The 23006-nt window shown below is 50.5% G+C and overlaps 1 protein-coding gene and 1 pseudogene across 3 annotated transcripts in view; both read right to left on the reverse strand.

Moving 5' to 3' along the window:
- Nucleotides 1-591, reverse strand: part of DAG1 (dystroglycan 1) — a 48936-nt gene extending 48345 nt beyond the window's left edge. The window contains exon 1 of one of the 3 annotated variants that reach the window (XM_027957635.3): nucleotides 449-591. The gene's annotated coding sequence lies outside the window, so the exon portion shown is untranslated. Of the gene's footprint in view, nucleotides 1-135; nucleotides 378-448 lie in introns of those variants that run through there. The other 2 variants (XM_027957634.3, XM_060402539.1) reach the window with 2 other exon arrangements.
- A 17039-nt stretch (nucleotides 592-17630) lies between these two features.
- Nucleotides 17631-18181, reverse strand: LOC101103764 (NEDD8-conjugating enzyme UBE2F-like; annotated as a pseudogene).
- Nucleotides 18182-23006: the final 4825 nt, after the last annotated feature.

Here is a 23006-nt window from a genome sequence, read left to right on the forward strand (position 1 = left end):
GGGAGCGCGGGCCGGGCTGAGGCCTGGCCCATCGCCGCGGCGCGCAGCCCGGGCCCGGACTCTGGGCGCCCCCAGCCTGTGCCTGAGGGGCCGAGAGCAAAGGGCGGCTCTACCCGGGCCCCGCCGCCGCCTCACCCGCAAGGACGTCCGCGACCGTGTCCCGGCCCCGGGCCAAACAGCGAGCAGCAGCAGGTGTTCCTCGGGAGGCTCCGCCGGCGACGGAGATGGGGGGCCTGGGCTGGCAGGCTCGGCGGCAGTGCACGGGCGGCGCACTCACCGAGCGCCGCCGGGCGGGCCACGGCAGGTGCTCGCTCCTTCCGGCCGCGACACGCTGCCGCCGCCGCTGCTGCTCCCCGGGGACTCGGCGCGAAGCTCCCGCCGCCGCCGCCGCCGCCGCCGAGCCCCAGGAGCGCGAGCGCCGCACCGCAGCCTCCGCGCGAGCACGTACCGGGCGGCGAGAGGGCGCGGAGCGCGAGGGCGGGGCGCGCGACCGAAGCCTAGCAACCCCCTGACACGCGAGTGTCGCAGCCAATCCCGCGGCCAGCTCCGCGCGGCGCCGACCGGCAGTCCCCGCGACGCCCGCTTCTGCCTGCGTCGGCCGCCCCGCAGCGCGCCGCACCCGCGCACAGGCCCCGCCCCCGTCCGCGCCGCGCCGCTCATTGGTCCGCCACGCCCCCGCTCGAAAGGACACGCCCCCATCCTGGAAATCCCGCCCGCGGCCAGCCGGGTCGGTCCGCGGGACACGCCTTGGCCCGTCCGGGTTGCCCGGAGAGCTCAGGACCGGGGGTGGGGGAGGGGCTCCCCACCCAACCTCAGGCATTTGGGCGTCTGAGAGACATCCAGCCTCCCCGGGTGGTCAGGCTGGATAACTTGGCCTGGCCGCAACTGGCCACCCATAGACTGCCTTCCGCCTTCCTGATTTCCCTCAAACTCAGATCAGGTTATTTGTAAGCCAAGAAAACAATCAGGAAGCGTCCTCCAGATTGGAACGATGATGGCCCCGTTGCCCGACTCTTATATTGATGGGGAAACTGAGGCGAGGGCCGGAAGAACAGGAAGCCGGCCCCTCTCCGGGGGGCCTAGCCCCCAGCAGGCGGGCGCGTCCGGGAAGCGCCTCAGGCCTGACCCTCCTCCGTCCTCCTCCTCCTCCTGCCCTGAACACCCGGAATCCGATGCCTCCTCAGCCGCCAGAAATAGCTCTGACCCGCTGGCACTGGTCACTCGCTCGAGGCCCCACATTCTTTCAAGGAGTTGGGTGAATAAAGGGCTGGGAGTTATTGCTGAGGTCTGTCTCCCTTCAAGGAGAGGGTCCTAAAGACTCTCACTCTCCCCAGGGCTTACCTAAACCCACTATCTCAAAGGCCCCAGAGTCCACAGATAAGGGATGACTCTGGGGATGCGACCCGAGGTGGGCTCTGTTCCCCAAACCCTGTTCAGGATGGTTCCATCCCCTTCTGGGCCCGGGGCCAGCCTGGAATTCCAGGCCCGCACTCTTGTCAGCAAACATTCTGAACACAGAACTGGCTGCTGCCTGCCACGGATTCCTCCCAGAGAATCCCAACAGCTTTTGGTCTCCCCTGCTTTCTCCCCCTCGATAGGGAGAACTGGAAGAAACAAATTTCAGAGAGCAAAAAGAAAGCCTTGTCTCCAACACACATACCTGTTTGTGATTCTTTATACTTAAATGCAGAGGCTCCAAGCTTCATTCATTGGAAATGAACTGGAAAAAGAACTGAAAGCCGGGAAAAAGTCCCAAATTCCCTAATCATCCCTTGGATGTTAAGCCTAAAAAATGGATGGCCTCTCAAATCCAGTTTTAAAACTCTGCTGCTTCATAAAGGCTAAAAATGCAGGAATTTATTTGGGTTTATAAACAAAATTCTTTCATTCACTCCTTCAGCTTACAGAGTTTCCCACCCACCCACAAAGGCACACCAGACACTGCTTTGCAGCTTGAGATTCTGCTGGGTATTTTAGTGTCTGACTATATAATTACATATGTGTGTGTGTGTGTGTGTTAGTCGCTCAGGCATGTCCAACTCTTTGTGACCCCATGGACTGTAGCCTGCCAGGCTCCTCTGTCCTTGGGATTCCCCAGGCAAGAATACTGGAGTGGGTTGCCATTCCCTTCTCCAGGGGATCTTCCTGACCCAGGGATCCAGCCTAGGTCTCCTGTGTTATAGGCAGATCCTTTACCATCTGAGCCGCCAGAGGAGCTCAAAGACTACTAGCTGCTCTTTGGTCCTCACTGACCAGCAATGGACGCTCCTTCTTCATGTTTGGCACTGGTCTTGCCAGATGAGGCACGAGGCTTCTTCAATCTGGCCTCCAGAGTCCCAGCACCGCATCTATGACCAAGCTCCCCCAGAGCTCCAACCAAAAGAAGGTCTTGCTACCTTGGCTAGCTGATGCCAAAAGGTGGGATAGGCCCTTCCTAGTCCTAGGAGGAAAGGAACAACAGCCAGAGTTTGCCTGAAACCCTTACAGCCGAATCCTTCCAGTCCTTGCTTTTCCAGGTTTGGGGCTCATTGGTGATGCTGTGGTCCCAGGCTGGCTCTGATGCTCTTCCCTTCCCCCAGTCCTCCAGCCTTGGCAGATCCTCCCACAAGGCCAGAACAGCTGCAAGCCCTGGGCCTCATTGCTGGCTATCTTCTTTTTTGCCTGGAGGTGGGATTCCCCCAACTCCCTATTCCTTCAGGCCCCGAAGGTAGGGGGCCTGGACAGCCAGCCTCTTGGGGCCTAGCCAGCCCCCACTGGAGCCCAACCAGCCCACATGGAGACCACCCCAGAGTAAAGAGGGAGGCCGACAGTCTTCATGGGCTCCTAGGTTGGGCAGGGGCTGTAAAGTCAAGGCCCTGTTACTTCCTGTAGTCCTGAGAGTTGAAGCCTTTCCCCTCCCGGGGCTCTCACAGCTCACCCTAGGGCTCAGCACAGGGTCCCCAGTGACTCACCCTTGGGAGATTATGCTGGAACCCCAGCAGTGCCTAGGCCATCGTAGGTCAGGCCTGGTGTTCACAGCCAGTTGGAAAGCACAGCCAAGAGTGAGGCCCAGGGCACACCCAGGGACAGCTGCCCAAAGGCCCCACCCCACGTGGTATGTGCCCAGAGAGAACTGATCAAGAGACGGAGAATGAGGCCCTTCAGGCGTGACAGTCGGCCCTCAACTCGCCTGGCCATATAGCCTCCTGTGCATCCTCCACCCTCCACTTAGACCCCCAGTCAGAGGCTTCAGGAAGATTATCAGATTAAGTAAGGTTTGTCTTCCGCACTAGATTATGAGCCCTCAAGGCCAGTTACGTGCATCTGCCTAATCCTAAATCGCAATGATCGCCTAACATCACGCGCATAATAGAGGCTCAAACTTCTGTTTGGCAAGGTAGGAATCAGGGAGTGCTGTCTGCCTCTTTGTTGGCATTTATTCCCCAAAAGTCTAAGTCTTGTACAAGGCCCACGGCAAACGACCCAGTGCTTACTTGGGGCTGATATTATTGAACCGAGGGCTTTGGTTCTAGCTCAAGTGAAATCCAGCAGACACCTATCTGGACCAAACTTTCTTCCGGTCCTAGGCTTCTAGAGCTTTATTATTCTAGCATATTCCCTAGGAACCAAGGGCCAAGGGCCAGTGCCCAGCCTCAGACTTTTCCAGAGAAGAGGGAGGCTGGTATTCCTGATACTCCCCCAAGGCCCCCATGGAGAGGGGAGGGGTCAGTGCCTGAGGGTGGAAGCATGATCATACAAATGCTGGGCCTGCAGGTCTGCCAGAGGCTGTGGGCTTGGCGAGCAGGAACAGCCAAATCAGAGCAAGGGAGGGGTCCCTTTTGTCTGGCTTTAACAGAAGGCAGATTGTCCAGCAGCTCTGGCAGAAAGAAAGGGCTGATAAGTTTATCCGGGAGAAACTGCCAGTAGGCGTGTTTGCTGGTCACCACCAGCCTTCCCAGAATGCAATTCCTCCCCTTGTAGGACCTTCTACCACAGCACTTTCACTCGACCCCTTCATATGTGTCTGGCCAGGGCCTTCCCCTAGCCAGCCAGGTAGCTGGCCTTCCGAGAACACGCAGTCCTGTGGGGACAAGAACTCCGTGGAAAGGGTGAGGGTTGGTCGAATGAATGAAAGTCACCTCTCAGGACTTCCCTGGAGGTCCAGTGGTTAAGACTGCCTTCCAAAGCAGGGGATACCACATGCCTCCTGGCCCCAAAAAACAAAGCATAAAACAGAAACAATATTGTAACCAAAAAATATATATATTGTAACAAATTCAATAAAGACTTAAGAAAGAAAAAAAAAAAAAGTCACCTCTCCCCTGGATGGACACATGTCTGTTGCCCTTTCCCTTAGCCACATTCCAGTCCTTTCTGGCTCAAGGATAAGATAGTCCCCCAAGGCCAACTCTGGGTGATTATTCTCAAAACGCTGGGCTTGTGGCCTTGAGCACTGGACCAAACACCAGATTAGGTCTCGTCTGGCCGAGGAGCCAGTGGAGGCAAGCAAAGCTGAGAGACCTATTTGTTAATTCTTTTCGGTCACTGACACGCTGGTCCCTAAACCCAGAGTTTTAGGGGAAGTTGCTCACATTCTTTCTTTTTGCCACACTGAGTGGCTTCTGGGCTCTCAGTTCCCCCACCAGGGATCGAACCTGTGCCACCTGCAGTGGAAGCTCAGAGTCCAAACCACTGAACCGCCAGGGGATTTCCCCCACCCACACTCTTCTTGTTCAGCCAGATTGAGAGTCCCTTCCCCATGCTTAGTCATATGTCCACGTCTGGCTCCGAGCTCAGCCAGAGTTTCTCCAGGACAGAAAGACCTCTTATTCTCAGAGGAGGCCTGTGATCTGGGCTTGTGCCTGTCATCAGCCTGGGCTCCTCTCAGTGGCCTCTTAGTCAAGAGACATTAATAGGCTACCCCACAACCATGGGTTCCAACTCTGCACTCGTGGCTGATGCGTGTGTCTTTAGAACAGTGGAAAGCATTGAACCTCTAGTGGACAGATAGCCTTTGCTCTAAGCTGTGTTGACACATACAGGCAGAGCCCCTGGGAACCCCACCTGTGGTCTGGGAAATCCCCAGCCTTTCGGGGAAGAATAAAAGGAATTCATCCAAACATCTTGAGGGGCACTGATAAACAGTGGGACTTCCCTGGTGGTACAGTGGATAGGATTCTGCCTGTCAATTCTGAGGACACAGGTTCGATCCCTGTGCCGGGAAGATTCCACATGCCACGGAGCAATAAAGCCTGTGCACTGCAACTACTGAGTCTGGGCTCTAGAGTCCACGAGCCACAGCTACTGAAGCCCTTGTGCTCCACAACAAGAGAGGCTGCAAGAGAAGCTTCTCAACAACGAGAAGTCCACACACCGTGCCAAAGAGTAGCCCCTGCTCGCCTCAACTAGAGAAAAGCCCACGCACAGCGACAAAGACCCAGCACAACCAAAAAATAAATAAGGGTAAAGAGCCATGGGACTCTCCTGGTGGTTCAGTGGCTAAGGTTCCATGTTCCCAAAGCAAAGGGACCTGGGTTCAATCCCTGGTCAGGGAACTAGATCCCACGTGGGGAAACTGAAGATCCTGCATGCCCCAGCTAAAACCTGGCATAGTCAAATAAACTCAGTAAACATCTTTTTAAAAAGAGAGAGAATGTTAGCATATCGGCCAAATCTCCAGGTGTGTCCATATGAGGAATAAGCCCCCACTGGGACCCAGAGCTAAGTTCACTGTGTGACCTGGAAGAAGCTCCTTGCCTTCTCTGAGCTTGTCCCTCTTCACCAGGTGCCCTCCTATGCGGGCTTCAGACCTGCCTGCTCACAGAGAGTGATAAAAGAGCACTTTTGGGGACTGAGTCAGAACCAGTGTGAAACATCCATCAGTGTGTTGTTGATCCGCAGGTATCTGCTGAGCCTTTTGTATGCTGGAAACCCAGCAAAGGAAGGAAGGAGCAAGCTGCTCTTGTGGGGCCCAGATTCTAGTGTAACAAGCTCTACAGTAAACAAAAATGTAGTCATCAGGGGATGAGAGACCCGGGAGGGGCCAGGATCTGCTGTGTGCTACAGATCATCAGGGACGCCCTTTCTTCGAAGGCAGAGGCCACAGGAGGTGAAGGAGGGAGTCCTGGGCATTTCTAAGGAAAGGCCACCGAGGTGAAGGCAGAGGAGAAAGTGGCCAGACTGGTCTGAGCAAACCAGGCGGTCACCATGGCCTGACCAGTGAACGGAACACAAAACAAGGGAGAAAGAGTGACCGGGGGTTGGGGGCGGGGGGAGGTAGCTGGCGCTGGAGCTGGATTGAACAAGGCTAGGCTTTGAAACAAGTATAGGATCCCAGAAGCCAAGCGGCAGGGAAGCTGGAGGTGGGAGTGAGGAGAGGGGGAGTGGGGACCGTGCCCTCAGGCCTCCTGGAAGGAATGCAGTGGGGCCAGGAAGGAGGGGGTGGCAGCATGGCCCCAGCCCTGGAGCGTGTCCTTCCCCTACATGGGGAAAGAGCTGAGTGAGCCGGCAGGGATGGGGCAGAGATGGGGGTCTCTCGGGGGAGGGGCGCCAGGCGCCGGGGGAAGTCAAGTCAGAACAAGTGTTTAGAAAACAAATTTCTCCCTTTCTTGCCTCCACTTTCCACTGGAATGCAGCCAGGCCAGAGAGGCAGCAGCATCCTCTCCTTCCAGCCCCAGAGAAGGAAGGATGGGGGGTGTGCGTGCCGGTGGGGAGAGGAATGGCCTGGGCAGTTCCTGTTTTACTCTGCAGGCTTTAGGAGACATCCTGCACAGCCCACCAAAGGGCCTAGAACCTTCTGCCTGAGGAAGGGAAGCCTGTGGACTGAGTCCAGGTGAAGGCAGGGAGAGAATATAGGCGTAGGGGAGGATGTCCCGCCCCAAGACAGGGGCCGATCCCCATCCCCCTACACACACACACCCACCCTCCCAACTCCCCTGGGACTGCTGCCAGACACAGCTTGCAGGAGGCCCTCAGGACACGCGGGGTGTCACCTGGCAAATGCAGGAGGCTTCAGCCAGCTGTCCCATCCATCTCTCTTCCGCTCACCACTCAGGACCCATAACCATCAAAGGTCACACCCTGCAGCTGCCACTTGGCCAGGATGGACAGAGGGCCTGGCTGGGGTCACTGGGGAATGGGCAGGAGAGGATCTGTATTCGTCGGATGGGTTCTAACCTAACAGGGGACCCCAGGGATCAGGAAGGCCTGGAAGGGGACAGACTGGGGACTGGACTCAGGATGGACCCTTGAGGTAAGAGAGTCCCCAGCTTGAAGCCAGGGTGCTGGACCTCTGGCTGTGGGCACGACTGGCTATAAGCATGGCAGCGACTCTTTACACCCTGATAGGACCTAAGAGCCCTGTAGAGACCCATTCGTAATCCCTGTAGAATTTTTACAGAAAAAGTAAAAAGAAACATTTCCTCCCCTTCCCAACTCTGTGCCCCTAAGTGTCTGAGGGAACGTGGCAGCTGGAAAAACGCAACGGCGGGGACCTCAGGTGGAGAGACGGCTTCTCCCAAAGGGGAGAGTCTGGACCTCACAGGAGTGCCAACCAGCTGCTCCTCTCAGGCTGTGGGGCCCCAGGACAGAACACTGGCCTCAACTGACCCCCTACCTGCCCGCTGCCTGAAACTTCCATGTACCCACCATGCTACCAGGACCCTCAGCCATTGGTTCAGCCTGAGGCCCTGGGGTTGAGGTGAGCAGACAAGTGGGAACGCACAAGCCTCTCCTGCACCTACAACCGCTGGGACCAGCCTCACTCCCCATTAGTCCCCTCAATTTCCGATACACAGGAGAGAGTTCCTGGCCTGGGGGTGGACACCAGGCCTACTTGCTCAACCTCCTTAGAGCTGAGGCCCCAAGGGCTGGGGGCACACAGGCAGGGGCCCTGGCACCTGCTTCTGACTGACTGGAACCTTGGGCAAACCCCTTTCTCTCCACGACCCACAGGCTGGAGCTTTCTGAAAGACGCCGGTTGTGTTTGTCTGCTTTCCTTCCTAGAAGAAGGGCCAAGGCACTGGTGCAGATAAGGAGCTGAGGAGTTGGGGAGAAGGGGGAAGAAAATAGGAAGTAGGGAGGGGGAGGGCTCTAGAGGGTTCCTCAGGGAGCCAGTGCAGCCCAAGAGAATGGCTTGGGCGATGGGTCAGGGGAAACCACTGGAACACGGAGGAGATCCTTTGGACATGATCCCCTACCCTCAAACTCAGCCCAGCCTTTCCTTTTCAGAGGAATTCCAGTTGCCTCTGAAAGCCTGAAGCCAGGCTGGCCCTGTGGGCAGCAGATGCTGCGCCTACCCACCCCTCTCGCCCAGGCCCTCCCACCCCTCATTGGCTTTCCACCTCCGTTCCCACAGCCCAGCAGCCAGGGGGCTTCTTCACCTGCTGCTGCCCGGGGTCCCTCCCCCTTCCGGGCCAGCAGCTGTTCCCTGACAGCTGGATCAGAGCAGGACACTGCCTCCCGCTGAACCGCCACGACTTCCTCCTCCCCTGCCCCGGTGGCCCTGCTGGCCCACCCACAGCCCTGTGGTTCAGATGTCCTTGACCTCAAATTCTGGGGACCCGTCACAGCTGTGGGCTGCCTGCTGCTGCTCCCAGGCTCTTCCAGGGCCAAGGTCCCCTTGCCTCCTTGTTAGCCTATGGTGAGGTGCCAGCCCCCACCCTTCACATCCCTCTAGTCTTCTTGGGCCTCCTTCTCCCGAGCACCTTCTCCCATAAAACCACGGGGGATCTTCCCTGGTGGTCCAGTGGCTAAGACTTCACTCTCCCCATGCAGGGGGTCCGGGTTCCATCCTTGGTCAGGAAACTGAATCCCACATGCCACAGCTAAGCGTTCACATGGCGCAAATAAAATCAACGTGCTGCAACTACTACCTAAAGCAGCCAAGTTAAAAAAATAAAATAGAAAAAAATAAAAAAATAAAATAGACAAATAATTTTTTAAATCCACTGTAGCCTGCCAGGAGGGGGCGCTGTGGGGCCGGGTCCACTGCTAACTCAGCCTTTGACCGGCAGCAGCTAAAGTTAACTTCCAAAGGGACTTCTACCTGTGATCCTGCCCTGCTCAGTCCTCTGTCCCTGACTTTCCACTGCTGCTGGGAGCAGGGCAAACCGACAAGGATCTCTCATTCACCCTGGGCTGCCCAGCTCGGCCCCCAGCCAGTCCGCTTCTCTCAACAGCCACCTTCCCATCTTCATTCCAGCTTTTCTTTGCACAGGACCCCAGAAACATGGAACCTCTTTAAGTTCCTACAAATACCGCCAAGCATCTGCCAGCTCTCTCAAGCCTTTCAAGCCTTGCCATGTGTGACACTTCTGCCTGCAGCATTCTTTGGCCTCTGGGCCGACCTCATTCCTGCTTATCCCGTCTCAGTTTCTACCTCACCATATTATTAGGTCTCCTTTAGAGTTCATCCCTGGGACAGACAGAGGGCCTGTGTCCGGCTATGTACTTCATTCTGGGAATCTATAGGACTGGAGACAGAGCCTGGCACTTAGAAGGTACTCAGTAAAATTGCAATGAGTGAATGAACACTTGATGGAAAGTGAGGACTCTTAGAGCCTTAAAACTGTGCTGGAGACCCGGAGCCTTCTGAAGAGACCTCCCAGTGAGTCCAATTGGCATTTTGGAGCCCAAATCTTACAAACCAATGTATCTTCAGAGACTTCTAGCCTCCTACAGAGCAAATTTGCACTCCATTCTACACCACCCTAGGCTACAGGGACCTGCCACAGAGTGGTTAAGATGCCCCAGTCTTGGGACTGCCCTGGTAGTCCAATGGCTAAGATTCTGCATTTCCAGTGCTGGGGGCTCAGGTTCAATGCCTGGTCAGGGAACTAGATCTCACACGTTGCAGCTAAAGATCCTGTACGCCACAACTAAGGCCTGGCACAGGCAAAAAAAAAAGAAAGATTGGCCAGTCTCACCGCTTCCCCTCAACTCATTGCAGAATGCCGCCTGCCTGGGCCCCTCTTCCTCTACCTACTCAAGTCCTGCCTACTCCATAGAAGAACAGCATCCACAAGCCTTCTCAGCACCTGACTGCCTATGTTTCCTGGAGACCTCAGGCTTCTGGAGGACAAACATATCCCTTGATAATAATAGCTGCCGTCACTGACCTCTGTCCTTCGCCCTGGACATGCAAAATCTTACTTGGCCTCCCAACAACGCTCTGCAGAGGCCATTATTATTGGCTCCAAGTTACAGATGCGGAAACTGAGGCCCAAGTGTAGAGTCACCAGAGGTCACACAGCCAGTAAGTAGCCAAGCTGTGGATCTGTGTTCACTGTCATACACTGTGCCTAGTCCAGAATAAGGAGCTCCACTGGCGCTTGCTGAATGAGTTGTTATTGCTGTTCAGTTGCTTTGTCGCTTCCAACTCTTTGCGACCCCATGGACTGCAGCACGCCAGGCTCCCCTTATGAGTGACCAGATGGATATAGCTGTGTCAAAACCTCAATTCCCAAGACCTGTCCACCTCTGGAGCCCCAGACACAGAGGCCCTGAACCATGAGAGGGCTTTCCAGACTTGGAAGAACAGGGCCAGGTCTTTGACTCCTGCTCCCTTTGTTTACACAGCATCGCCTTGGTAGGATCTTGACCCGTTGAGTTGTGGGAGTGATCAGGGACTAGGGAGGGCAGGGAGAAATCAGTGAGGAAAAGGCAGAGGATTCTAGGTTCAAAGGGCGAAAAGAGGGACTTCCCTGGCAGTCCAGTGATTAAGACTCTGCCTTCAAATGCAGGGGTGTAGGTTCGATCCCTGGTCGGGGAATTAAGATCCCACATACTTCTTGCATGGCCAAAAAAAAAAGAAAAAAATATATACCCAAGTCCTTTACTGTTTTCCCAGACATGCAAGAAGGTCAAAGGCAGAGAACTACAAGACAACAGAGAAGTGTGTGTTGCAACACCCCTGGGAAAGCTGCACACAAGGAGAGGGGCATCAGGAAGCATGGTCCGGGCCAGGAGTGCACCTGGAGGAGAGGTCACTGAAGCTGGGTCTTTCCCACTGGATTGGGAAATTCCCAGGAGGGCTTCGGCCACATCAGACCGGTCCAGGCCTGGCCTAGTGCATGAGAATGGGGTAGAGGTGACTGCCTGAGCAGGCCCTGACTAGGCATCCTAGACTCTGCTGAAACTTGCCTGACTCCAAACAGAAGGGTCTGGGATGGGATGGGGTGTGGGGGCTGAGATGGAGGAGCTCAGGGAAGGAGGGAGGAGAACTGACCGGACAAACCATCTGGGCAGCCTCCTGTTGGTCCCACATTGCCCAGCACTAGAGTCATCTCGTTCCAGATTCCTTTCATAATGGGATAAAATGTACCAACGGTGAGGCCAGAGTGGGGCCTGGTGGGGCCCAGTGACTTCAGTGTCAGGAGAGTGGGTCCCAGGAAAGCCAAGGAAACAAGGGCAAGCATTCCCTGGCTCCCTGTCCGTAGCAGCTGCAGGAAGCTGCTCCAAGTGCCCAGCTGTACCCAGCAGCCCCTAAGGACTAGAGAAAGTCTTATTTCCTGCCACCCCCTCCTACCACTGGACACAGGCTCCCTGGACGAGAGCAGCTGTGTCCTCCACAGGCCCCAAGGGACCTGGGGCTACTGGCCAACCTTTAGGAAGAAAGTGTAGAACCTGTGTAGAGCCAACTCTGGGAAGTGGAGACCATGGATTTCATTCCCTGTGGCAGAGTCCCCAGCCTTCCTCACCTCCGTAATCGGAAAAAGCTATCGACACTTTTCCCCAAATACTCCCTAAACGCACAATCTTGCCTCTCATTTAAAAAGATCCAGACTTCCCTGGTGGTCCAGCAAATAAGAATCTGCCTGCCAGTGCAAGGGAGATGGGTTGGATCCCGTCCAGGAAGACTCCCTGGTGCCGCAACTCCTGAGCCCCTGTTCTAGAGCCCATGCTTCGCAATAGGAGAAGCCGGTGCAGTGAGAAGCCACGCATCACAACAAAGAGTCGTCCTGCAACTAGAGAAAGCCCTGGCAGCAGCTACCAAGAGCCAGGACGGCCAAAAATAATTAAATAAAATAATTGAAGAAAATACGGAAGGCCCTGAACATCCTGCAGTGCTTGCAGGCCCTCCAGGCTAGAAAACCCTGCAGTGTGCTTAAGAAATGCCAGTCTGGTTCCGCCCCAAGTGGCTGAGCTGTGGGCCAGCTCCTGGCCGTCTTGGCTTGCACTGCCCTCTAGAGCCTGAGAGGTTGGACCAGGGAGACTCAAGGAGCCGGTCTGCTATGCCGCCTCTTTGGAACGACTTCAAATTATCTTATTGGAGATACAGTAAAGCAGCCGTCTCCAAAGTTTTGGGCATCAGGGACTGATTTCATGGAAGACAATTTTTCCACGGACTGGGGGTGGGGAGGATGGTTTGGGGATGATTCAAGCGCATTACACTTACTGTGCATTTTATTTCTTTTCTAACTTTGTCGCTGGTCTGACAGGAAGTACCAGTCCTCAGCCCAGAGGTTGGGGGTGCCTGGTGTGAAAGAAAGGGCGTCTTCAAACTCAGCTGAGAACTTTGTGCTGCACTCACCAGGGCTCGACTGGTTACACTTACGCCCAACAGGATCTGCTGCCCGCTTGCCTTCCAGATGGGTTTGGCCACCAACCTGTGGGCCTCTGAGAATTCTGGAAGCTCTAAATGCTCATTTACACACACACACACACACACACATCCATCAACACACCTCCTGGGGTTTTGTTTTATTCCTTTCAATTATCAGCTCTATCTGTCATTCACTACCTTAACGGAGCACCTATCATGCACCACGCCTTGAGCTCAGCATCAGTTCAGTTCAGTTCAGTCGCTCAGTCGCTCAGTCGTGACCGACTCTTTGCGACCCCATGAATCGCAGCACACCAGGCCTCCCTGTCCATCACCAACTCCCGGAGTTCACTCAGACTCACGTCCATCGAGTCCATGATTTCCATCCAGCCATCTCATCCTCTGTCGTCCCCTTTTCTTCCTGCCCTCAATCCCTCCCAGCATCAGGGTCTTTTCCAATGAGTCAACTCTTCGTATGAGGTGGCCAAAGTACTGGAGTTTCAGCTTTAGCATCATTCCTTCCAAAGAATACCCAGGGCTGATCTCCTTTAGAATGGACTGGTTGGATCTCCTTGCAGTTCAAGGGACTCTCAACAGCCTTCTCCAACATCATGCCTTATTTCTGGATCTGGCCTGAGTCTCAGACCCTCCCAACCTTCACTGCCCACTCAGCACAGCCTTCCCAGCTGGTTTCATCTACTCATTTAGGGCTTTGGGTGTGGTCACCTTTAAGCAGAGCCTGGCCTTGTTAGTCACTTTCTTGCCACCAACTTTCTTTCCTGCTGCCAATCAAAATGCTGAACCCAGGGTAGGAAATGGGGAAAGAACTATTGTCTTCCCTAGGATCCAGGTGGCCTTTTTTTTTTTTTTTTCCCGTGGGGCTTGCAGCATCTCACTTGCCCCTTCAGGGATTAAACTGAACCCAGGTCACAGCAATGAAAGCACCAAATCCTAACTACTAGACCACCAGGGAATGCCCCTGAAGGCTTTTAACAAAGAGCCTAGCTGAATCCTAGCAAGGCTGTGTTGGACGCATTATTTGCTGTTTCGTTCAGCGTGCTTATCACTTGTAGACGTTATATGTAAACTGACTTATTGGTCTTATCTCCTCCACAAGAATGAATATTCTATGAGAGGAGAGACTTGTTAACTGTTGTATGCCCATGTTAAAAAAAAATGTGCTCAGTCTGTATTTATTAAATTACCAAAATCACAGAGTTGGAGCCAGATTCTGTTTACAACACGGTGTCCTTCTGCCAAAACCTAAACCCAGTATGGGCACTCATCAGTTTTATGGCCTTGGGCAAATATTTAAACCGTGCCACTCATTTCTCTTACCTGCAATACATAATTGTGATTTCTACCTTGAAGGGGAGTGGAATGAAGGAAGAACACAAGCATAAAGAGACCAGTGCCCTTATTTAGTAAATGCTAAATCTTCAGTTCAGTTCAGTTCAGTCGCTCAGTCGTGTCCGACTCTTTGCGACCCCATGGATGACAGCACGCCAGGCCTCCCTGTCCATCACCAACTCCCGGAGTTCACTCAGACTCACGTCCACCGAGTCCTTGATGCCATCCAGCCATCTCATCCTCGGTCGACCCTTTCTCCTCCTGCCCCCAATCCCTCCCAGCATCGAAGTCTTCTCCAATGAGCCAACTCTTCGCATGAGGTGGCCAAAGTACTGGAGTTTCAGCTTTAGCATCATTCCTTCCAAAAGAAATCCCAGGGTTGATCTCCTTCAGAATGGACTGGTTGGATCTCCTTGCAGTCCAAGGGACTCTCAAGAGTCTTCTCCAACACCACAGTTCAAAAGCATCAATTCTTCGGTGCTCAGCCTTCTTCACAGTCCAACTCTCACATCGATACATGACCACAGGAAAAACCATAGCCTTGACTAGATGGACCTTAGTCGGCAAAGCAATGTCTCTGCTTTTGAATATGCTATCTAGGTTGCTCATAACTTTTCTTCCAAGGGGTAAGTGTCTTTTAATTTCATGGCTGCAGTCACCATCTGCAGTGATTTTGGAGCCCCCCAAAATAAAGTCTGACACTGTTTCCACTGTTTCCCCATCTATTTCCCATGAAGTGATGGGACTGGATGCCATGATCTTTGTTTTCTGAATGTTGTTGTTATTAATGTTATTACTATTCTGCTTTGTTTACTCAACATTACTAGACACTTTCCCCACCTGGATCAGAAACTTTATTGTTATTGGAGACTATGCCATTAGACAAGGGTGCCATTCATTCAGCACAATTTTATACATACAGACTCTTTCTGGAACCCCAAACATTACAAGCAAGAGCAGCTTGTGTGTGTGTATATGTGTGTGTGTGTGACTGGGCAAGGTGTTCCCTGGCAGTTCAGTGGTTGGAATTCTTGGCTTTTACTGCTGAGGACACAGGTTCGATCCCTGGTCAGGGAACTAAGATTCTACAACTTGCCAGGGCTGACCAAAAAGAAAAGAAAAGAAAAGAATGATAATAAGGGTTTGGCAGAAGGCTGGCTTGTAGGATACTCTTTCAGACAGTCATTTCCAGAGTTCAGGAGTAGACCAGGCAAAAGGGAGCCTGGCATAGTCTCCTTGTTTTTTATTATTGATAGAATTCTTTTATAGTTACTTTGGTAATACTAAGAGATAAGGTATGAGAAAGATTTCTGGGAAATTGAGGGTCCAAGACACAGGTAGGGAATAACGTTCCAGGCACCCAGAGCCCATCTCCACCTTACATCCCCTCCACCAGCCTTGAGCCCCGGAGCCTGATTCTCATGGGTGCATTACCCTCCATTTCCCACCAGATGGTGGTGTTGTCCTTATTTTGTCAGAAGGTTGCCAGCAAGTCGCTATGTTCATAGAGAGCCCGGACCCGATTCCCCTCTGTGTGTTACCCTCCATTTCCCACCAGATGGTGCTGTTGTCCCTATTATGTCAGAGGGTTGCCCCCCAGGTCCGTCTAGTCAGAGCTACGGTTTTTCCAGCAGTCACGCATGGATGTGAGAGTTGGACTATAAAGAAAGCTGAGCGCCGAAGCACTGATGCTTTTGAACTGTGGTGTTGGAGAAGACTCTTGAGAGTCGCTTGGACAGCAAAGAGATCCAACCAGTCCATCCTAAAGGAGATCAGTCCTGAATATTCATTGGAAGAACTGATGCTGAAGCTGAGACTCCAATACTTTGGGCCACCTGATGCAAAGAACCCACTCTTTGGAAAAAGCCCCTGATGCCGGGAAAGACTGAAGGCGGGAGGAGAAGGGGACGACAAAGGATGAGATGGTTGGATGGCATCACTGACTTGATGGACATGAGTTTAAGCAAGCTCCTGGAGTTGGTGATGGACAGAGAAACCTGGCGTGCTGCAGTCTATGGGGTCGTAAAGAGTCTGACATGACTGACCGCTGAACTGAGCTGAACTGCCAGCTTCGGAGATGTGTTCCCAGAAAGCTGGGACGTGATTTTCAAGAGTGCATTACCCCTCATTCTCATCCAGATGGTGGTATTGTCTTTATTATGTCAGAGGGTTGCCAGCCAGGAGATGTTTTCTCAGATTCCTGGGATCTATTCTAAGGAAGGGTGCCAACTGCAAGCCATTCCAATCTATCTCTTGCACGTTCGTTTATAAAATATTAAGAATACCTTTTTTTTTTTTTACTGTTTTAACGTAACTACTGAGAATTTTTAAATTACGTATGGGACTCACATTTGTCGCTTGCATTTTATTTCTGTTTGACAGTGCAGTTCCAAAGGATGGTCAGACATATAAATGAACGTGTAATATGATGTCAGGTAAGGAGATATCAGGGCTGAGAAGAAGAAAGGAGAGAGGGTGAGCAAACAGGGGGAAGTAAACCTGTAAGCCTGGGACAATGTGGAGGCTAACGTGGCCAGAGCAGGGAATAGAATAGTGTAAGAGATAGATTAGGAAGGGAGGGCCAGAGATGTAGTTTAAAAAGATTATTGCTTATTGTTATTTTGGGGAAACGAAGGACCATTTGGGGAAGAAATTTGATGCTATTGATTAAATGTAAGACTATTTATTCTCTCACAGCCATGATCTAACCATTTATAAACCCTAGAACAGCAGATCTCAAAAGTTTTTATTTTTTTTGTATTCTTCCTCAAAAGTTGCTTAACCCCCCCCAAAAACAAAGTTGCTTTACCTAACATCTTTCTGTCTGCACTATACAATGAAAATACAGACTAAATGAAAACAAAACAGAACAAAAAAACAAATAAAGTGTTAAATTGTACAAATAACAAATCTGTCCCAAAATATACTTAAATAAAATATGCATTTCATTAAGGGATCTACTATGCATTCTGGGAAGCTTCATAACATCTTGGCAGGACCAACATTCGTGGAAGGAGCTAAAAGAATTTGCGTGCAATCACAGTTTGGAGCCTGTTTCTGATTGCCAACCTGCAACCCACAATGAACACATCATTAGCATCACCTGAGCAGGGAATTTTGGGAACGTGCATAAAAGCAGCTCTAGCCTCAATGTTGAGTTCATTACAACTTCTCGGGAACCTCATCAACAGCCTGTACAGTGCAGTTTCCAAAAAGTAAGCATGTTAAGGTGAGCAAACAACTCTTTAGAACCTCAAACACATTTTCTTCCTTTATTTATGTGTAACTCTGTCTGCAATGGGCAGATGTGGAATGGTTTTTACTCAACTGGGGAGGGAACAACCTTCTGGTTTCAGTTGAAGACAAACTTATTTTTTTTAATATACAACTTTATTTATTTATTTATTTCAGCTGTGCTGGGTCTTCACTGTTTGCACGGGCTTTTCCCTAGTTGCAGTCCGCAGGCTTCTCATTGCAGTGGCCTCTCTTGTTGCAGAGCGCGGGTTCTAGGGCGAGCGGGCTCCAGTAGCTGCGGCATGTGGGCTCAGTAGTTGTGGCTCCTGGGCTCTAGAGCACAGGCTCAGTAGTTTTGATCCACAGGCTTAGTTACTTCTTGGCATATGGGATCTTCCCAGACCAGGGATTGGAAACTGTGTCTTCTTCATTGGCAGGTGGATTCTTTACCAGTGAGCCACCAGGAAGCCTGGAGATAAGCTTCTTAATGTGCAATCCATGGCCTTGCACTCTGCTACTCCAGTCATCTGGCCTAACGCTTAATGTAGTCTTCAGCTTTATTCCAGAAGTCCTCCCTGTCCCACAAATCATGTTCTGCAGCTCCAATATTTAGTGGCTCATCGAAACTCAAAAGATTAGTAAACAGTTTAATCCCCAAACAACATCCTTCCGTGTCCTCTTGGGAGTCCAGCCAGTGCCCCAAGCAGCTGAGAACATTGAGTTTTCTCTCAGTAAACTTAGGGGTATTTCGCCTGTCTCTGTGATGCTAGGGGCGCCAGATCCTGGACAAGCATTTCACTTTGGGAGGCAGCATGTTGTATGTATCAAAACTTCGGTTAATTCGCCACCGTTGTAGTAACCCTTATCCGGAGTGACAGCTGAAAGCGATGGAACTTGTTCAGATTAGGAAATTGCACTTTGCACGAACGAAGTAAATTAGCTTCAGGTTCTGCCACCTCTTTAACAAGCAGCCTGTCTCACGGACACCCACCGAGTGGAGTCAGAGGCTGTAAGTGACACCCAGGACTCTTTGAGACCACCACCCTGCTTCAGTTTGCTTGGCAATGTCAACATTGTTGTTGTTTTTGTGAAGTTGAGCCCAACTCTTTGTGACCCCGTGGACTGTAGCAGGACAGGCTCCTCTGTCCTACACTCTTAAAATAACCGAGGACAACTCAAGAGATTTTATGTGGGTTATATCTCTCGAGTAGATGTTTATGTGTTCGAAATTAAAACAGGAAACTTTAAACTTTTTTTTTTAAGCTGCACTGCCAGGCGCATGGGAATCTTAGCTCCCTGTGATCTTCAGGTTGTTCAGTTGTGTCCAGCTCTTTGTGACCCCATGGACTGTAGCCCCCCACGCTCCTCTGTCCATGAACTTTTCCAGGCACAAATACTAGAGTGGGTTGCCATTTCCTCTTCCATGGGCTCTTCCTGACCCAGGGATCAAACCTGTGTCTCTTGCATTGGAAGGCAGATTCTTTAAGGCAATGGCACCCCACTCCAGTACTCTTGCCTGGAAAATCCCATGGACGGAAGAGCCTGGTAGGCTGCAGTCCATGGGGTCGCTAAGAGTCAGACACGACTGAGCGACTTCCTTTCACTTTTCACTTTCATGCATTGGAGAAGGCAGTGTGTTCTTGCCTGGAGAATCCCAGGGACGAGGGAGCCTGGTAGGCTGCCATCTATGGGGTTGCACAGAGTCGGACACGACTGAAGTGACTTAGCAGCAGCAGCACCACCTTAGCTCTAGCACTAACCCAGTTTGTGCCCCCTGCTGGGGAAGGGTGGAGTCTTAACCACAAGAGGATTAGGAAAGTCCCTATTGACTTATTTAAAATAAGCAACAATATAGCAGTAGACTTGCCCTACAAGAAATGCCAAAGGGAGTCTTTCAGGTTTAATTGAAAGGACAGGATGTAACTTGAAACCATCATTTAAAATAAAGTGAACTGGAGGAGGAAATGGCAACCCACTCCAGTACTCTTGCCTGGAGAATCCCATGGATGGAAGAGCCTGGCAGGCTATAGTCCATGGGGTTGCAAAAAGCTGAACACGACTGAGGGAAAAAAAATAAAAATAAAAAATAAAGTGAAGTGAAGTCACTCAGTCTGTCTGACTATCTGTGGCTCCTCCGTCCATGGGATTTTCCAGGCAAGAGTACTGGAGTGGGGTGCCATTTCTTTCTGCAGAGGATCTTCCTGACCCAGGGATAGAACCCAGGTCTCCCACATTGTAAGCAAGAAGCTTTACCGTCTGAGCCACCAGGGAAGTCAGTTATTTAAAGTAAAGAACACTAGTAAAGGTAACTTCATAGGTAAATATAAAAGCCAAGATTGTTATACACCGAGCCGTATCTCCGAACCGACCGAGAGAACAAGTCCACCACAGTAATGCAAAGGCAAAAAGGGAGTTTATTTCAAGCGAGCTAGGGCCCAAGTCTCATCCAGCACAGTGGAATCCGACAAGAGCCCCGAACAAAGGAGTATGGCGGCTTATACACAGGCAGTTCTTTGTCTCAGTTACAGGAGTAGCTGGCGTTACATGATTGGCTAGGCAGGATGAGCACATGTCCTGTCTCTTTCTGGTTGGTGTGTACAGGAAGTCTTCCTAATTTGGTCAAGGAATGTTCTGTTAAGGAAACATAATTCAGGTCCTGGGCTTAGTGTACCTCGCTGGGCTTGTCATAGCCGGGATTTGGCCCCTAACAAGATCAAGATACTTTTGATGTGATTTGTGATGTCTTTTTTCTACATGATTTAAAAGGCAAGTATATAAAACAACTATTATAAATTCACGTTGCTCTGTTGCATCCAACTCTTTGCAACTGTATGGACTGTAGCCCTCCAGGCTCCCATGGACACCATGGGACTTCCGAGGCAAGAATACTGGAGTGGGTTGCCATGCCCTCCTCCAAGGGATCTTTCCAACCCAGGAATCCAACCCAGGTCTCCCACATTGCAGGTGGATTCTTTACTGTCTGTCACTGGGGAAACCCCAAGTAAGCCACTAAGGAAATAGTTTAAAAAGATACAAAATAAGGAAAGAACAGAATTAAAGTGATAGAATACAAAAGATCATCTGAATTTTTCTTTTCAATTTTTTGGTCTCACCGGGTAGTATGTGAGATCCAGGCTCCCTACCCATGGACTGAACCCAGGCCTCCTTCAGTGGAAGCAAAGTATCTCAAACACTGGCCTGTCAGGGAAGTCCCTACATTTAATGGAGTAAATAAGGCTTCCCTGAACCTTGTTTCGGGGAATAAGGTTTCTCCACAAGGTGTTTGAGAGTGTAACTCAATTCTGATACTATCTGTCTGGAGATATAATCAAATTCCATGGGTCAAGGGCTCAGTGCCACAAGACTCCTCCACTGCAGACGAGGTCACAAGCCCAGGTTGTTACCTGTGCTTCTAACCAACTGGCTACATATTGAGTTTACAATAACCCTCTCCAACTTATGCTGCCAATCTCAAATCTTGTCACCTGTACTTCTGACCCCCTGGCTATACATCAGAACTTCCAAAGACCTGCTTCTCAATTTCCATCAGTTTTCTAGAACAATTCACAGAACTCAGTGAAACATCTTAGTTACTAGATTACTGGTTTGTTCTAAGAGGATTATTAAAAGATACCCATCAATAGCCAGAAGAAGACATACAGAGAGCCAGGCATGGCAAGGGGTGTGGAGCTTCCATTCCCTCTCCAGGCACCACTCTCTGCACACCAGTCCAGAGGTCTCTGAACCCTGTCCTTTTGGGGTTTTTATGGAAGCTTCAGTTACATGATTGATTAAATCATTGGCCACTGGTGACTGACTTAACCTCCAGCCATTCTCCCCTCCCTTGAGGTCTGGGGAGTGAGACTAAAAGTTCTCCTGCAATCAGCCCCCACCCTTGGGTGGGACCCAAAAGTCACTTTCCCTAAAGGGTTTTCAGGATTTGAGGATAAGAAGCCAAGTATTATCCCATTGCTCTTATCTCCCAGGAAATTCCAAGAGTTTTGAAAGACTGTGAACCAGAAACTGTGGGTAAAGATCAAATATATATGAGAAATATATATTTTGGTCATTCAGATGACATATGTAGTATTTTTATTATTTATGTATTGGCCATGCTGCACAGTTTGTGGAATCTTAGTTCCCTGGCCAGGGATTGAACCCAAGCCCTTGGCAGTGAAAACAATTGCATGCCCAGTTGCTCTGTCGTGTCTGACTCTTTGCAATCCCATGGACTCCTCTGTCACCAGGTTCCTCTGTCCATGGGATTCTCCAGGCAAGAATACTGAAGTGGGTTGCCATTTCCTTCTCCAGGGGATCTTCCTGACCCAGGGATCAAACCTATGTCTCCTGCATCTCCTGCATTGGCAGGCGGAGTCTTTACCACTGAGCCACCTGGGAAGCCCAAAGCGTGTGAGTCCAGTCTTAACCACTGGACTGCCAGGGAATTCCCCAGATTGAATTTTTTTTTTTTAATGGTCTATCTATATGTATCTGTAAGAGACTCACTTTATTTATTTATTTTTAAATATTTATTTATTTGGCTGCACTTGGTCTTAGTTGCAGCACGTGGGGTCTTCCATCTTCTTTGCAGCGTACCAGATCTTTTTTTATTATAGTTGAGGCATGTGGGTCTCCCTTGCGGCATGTGGGATCTAGTTCCCTCATCAGGGATCAAACCCGGACCCTCTTGCCCTGAGAGTGCTTAGCCACTGGACCACCAGGGAAGTCCCGAGACTCACTTTAGGTATAAGAGCACAAAGAAGTTGAAACTAAGGGGTGGAAAAATATATTCCATTTGAATAGTAACCAAAAGAGAGCTGCGTGGCTATATGATCGTAAGGCAAATTAGACCTAAGTCAAAACAGGTTACAAGAGACAAAGAAGGAAAATATTAATAAAAGGTACAATAGAGCAAGAAGATATAACAGTTATGAATGTTCACACATCTTACAACAGAGCCCCAAAATATTAATATATGAAGCAACAATCGACAGAATTGAAAGGAAAAATACACAGTGCTCCAATAATAGTTCAGTATTCCACTATCAATGATGGATAGAACCAGAGACGATCAATAAGGAAATGGAGGACTTGAGCAATACTGTAAACCAACGAGACCTAACAGATGTTCAGAACATTTTATCCAGCAATACCAGGATATACATTCTTCTCAAGCGATCGTGGAACTCTCTCCAGAGTAAGTCATGTGTTAGGCCACAAACAAATCTCGATAAATTTAAAAAGATTTAAATCACTTGAAGTATTTTTTCCTTTCTGGTCATAATGGAATGAAACTAGATATCAGTAAGATAAGGAAAACTGAAAAAAAAAATGTTATATATGTGGAAATTTAAAAACATACCGAAAACAAAAAACCATACTGTGTGATGATTAATCTTATACATCAATTTGAAATGATCAGGGAGTATCTAGATCTTTAGCCAAGCATTATTGGGTGTGTGGGTGTGTGTCTGAGGGTGTTTCTGTGTCAGATTAATATTGGTTTATTTCTTTTCTCTCCCCCTTTTTTTCAGTTTTTGAGATTAATATTTGAATAGACTGAGTAAAGCAGATTACCCTCCCTAATATGGGCAGGCCTCATGCAATGAATTGAATTTCTGAATAGAACAAAAAGGCTGAGTATAAAAGGAAACCCCTCACATCTGATTGCTTGAACTCAAACATTGGTGTTTTTTTCTTTCCCAGTGTTTGGGCTAGGACCAAAACATCAGCTCTTTTAGGGTCTCCAAGCCTGCCAGCGATTGGACTGGAATTTATACCATCAGCTCTCCTGGTTCTTATGCCTTCAGACTTGAACTAGAACTACACATTGGTGGGACTTCCTGATGGTCCAGTGACTGAGAATCAGTGGCGCTGCCAAAGCCTGGGATTCAATTCC

This window comes from Ovis aries, chromosome 19, assembly GCF_016772045.2.
Source record: "Ovis aries strain OAR_USU_Benz2616 breed Rambouillet chromosome 19, ARS-UI_Ramb_v3.0, whole genome shotgun sequence".
NCBI lineage: Eukaryota > Metazoa > Chordata > Mammalia > Artiodactyla > Bovidae > Ovis > Ovis aries.